We start from the raw sequence: 2,546 nt of genomic DNA on the forward strand, positions 1-2,546 counted from the left end.
TTCTTGCTTTTCTGTTTCCTTGAGATGCATTGTTAGATTATTTGAAATTTTTCTACTTCTTTTATGTAGATGTCTTTTGCTATAAAATTCCCTCTCAGCACTGCTTTTGTTGTATTACATGGGGTTTGATGTGTTGTGTTTCTGTTTTCACTTGTTTTAAGAAACTTTTTTATTTCCTTCTTAATTTCTACGTTGACCCAGTGGTCTGTCATTCAGGAACATGTCATTTAATTTCCATGTATTTGTATAGTTTCCAAAGTTCCTTTTCAAAGTTTCCATGTATTTGTATAGTTTCCAATCAAAGTATTATTGATTTCTAGTTTTATCCCATTGTGTTCTGATAAGATATTTGGTATGATTTCAAATATTTTAAATTTGTGGCCTAACATATGGTATAACCTGGAGAATATTCTATGCCAGTGAGAAGAATGTGTATTCTACAACTGCTGGATAAGATTTTCTGTAAATAGTCTGTTAGGTTTCTCTGGTCTAAGGTACAGTTTAAGTCTAATGTTTCTGGCCAGGTGCTGTGGCTCACACCTGTAGTCCCAGCACTTTGGGAGGCCAAGGTGGGAGGTTTTCTTGAGACCAGGAGTTGGAGACCACTCTGGCCAACATGGCAAAATCCTGTCTCTACAAAAAATACAAAAATTAGCTGGGTGTGGTGGAATGTGTCTGTAGTTCCAGCTACTCATAGGCTGAGGCATGAGAATCACTTGAGCCTGGGAGGTGGAGGTTGCAGTGAGCTGAGATTGTGCCTTTGTTCTTCAGCCTAGGTGACATAGCGAGACCCTGTCTCAAAAAAAAAAAAAAAAAATTGATGTTTCTTTGTTAATTTTCTGTCTGGATGATCTGTCTGATGCTGGGAGAGCAATGTTTTGTTTAAGTCTGTAACTATTATTGCATTGGAGTCTGTCTCTCCCTTTGAATCTAATAATATTTGCTTCAGGTATTTCTTCTAGGTGCTTCATTGTTGGGTGCATATGTATTTAGATTTGTTTTAATCTCTTGCTGAATTGATTCCTTTATTGTTTTGTGATGTTATTCTTTGCCTCTGTGTACTGTTATTTGACTTAAAGTCTGTTTTTTCTCATGTAAGTACTCCTGCTTGCTTTTGGTTTCTCTTCACATGGAGTATCTTTTTCCAGCTTAAAGAGCTGAAAAGTAAAGCTTTCAGTCTATGCATCTTTGCAGGTGATATGATTTTCTTGTAGGCAGTATATAGTTGGGTTCTGGTTTTTAATTCATTTAGCCATTCTATACCTTTTAAGCAGAAAGTTTAATCTCTCTGTGTTCTAGGTAATTGTTCATATGTGGTGAACTTATTTTTGGCATTTAAAAAATTGTCTTTTGGGGCCGGGCATGGTGGCTTATGCCTGTAATCCCAACACTTTGGGAGTCTGAGGACGGTGGATAACGAGGTCAAGAGATCGAGACCATCCTGGCCAACGTGTTGAAACCCCATCTCTACTAAAAATACAAAAAAGAACTGGGTTTGGTGGCGCACGCCTGTAGTCCCAGCTACTTGGGAGGCTGAGGCAGGAGAATCACTTGAACCCGGGAGGCAGAGGTTGCAGTGAGCCGACATCATTGCGCCGCTGCACTCCAGCCTGGGGACAGAGTGAGACTCTCAAAAAAAAAATGTTTTCTGGTTATTTTGTATATCTCATGTTTCTTTCTCCCTTGTTTATTGTAGTTTGTTGTTGTTTTTTTTTTTTTGTGGTGGTAACATTTGAATCCTTTTTGTTCCTTATTTGTATTTGCTTTACCCGTAAGTTTTATACTTTTGTGTTTTCATGCTGATAGATATTGTCCTTTCCCTTCCATGTATAGGACTCCCTTAAGCATTTCTTGTAGGTCTGTTCTAGTGGTGATGAATTTTCTCAGTTTTTGCTTATCTAGAAAACACTTTATTTTCCCTTAATTTACGAAGGAATACTTTACTGGGTGTAGTATTCTTGGCTGATAGTTTTTTTTTTTTTTTTGAGCACTGCAAATGTATCATCTCATTGTCTCCTGGGCTATAAAGTTTCTGCTGAGAAATCTGTGGTTATTTGGATGGGGATTCCCTTTTATGTTACTAGATTTATTTTTTCTTGTTCTTGGAATCCTGTCTTTGTTTTTAACTTTAAACATTTGACTATAATGTGCTGTGGAGAACACCTTTTTGGGTTTTACGTATTTGGAATCTCTGAATTTACTGTATCTGGATGTTTAAGTGTCTTGTTTTATGTGAGAACGTTTCAGCCATTATTTTATTAAATAGGTGTTAGGTTTTCTTTTTCTTTTTTTTAAAATAATTTTCTTTTTTTTTGAGATGGAGTCTCATTGTGTTGCACAGGCTGGAGTGCAGTGGCGTGATCTTAGTTCACTGCAACTTCCACCTCCCAGGTTCAAGCAGTCCTCCTGCCTCAGCCACCCAAGTAGCTGGGATTACAGGCATGCGCCACCACGCCTGGCTAATTTTTGTATCTTTAGTAGAGATGGGGTTTTACCATGTGGCCCAGGTTGGTCTCATACTTCTGACCTCAAGTAATCTGCCTGCC

Source organism: Colobus angolensis, unplaced genomic scaffold (genome assembly GCF_000951035.1).
Source record: "Colobus angolensis palliatus isolate OR3802 unplaced genomic scaffold, Cang.pa_1.0 Scaffold119, whole genome shotgun sequence".
NCBI classification, from domain to species: Eukaryota; Metazoa; Chordata; class Mammalia; order Primates; family Cercopithecidae; genus Colobus; species Colobus angolensis.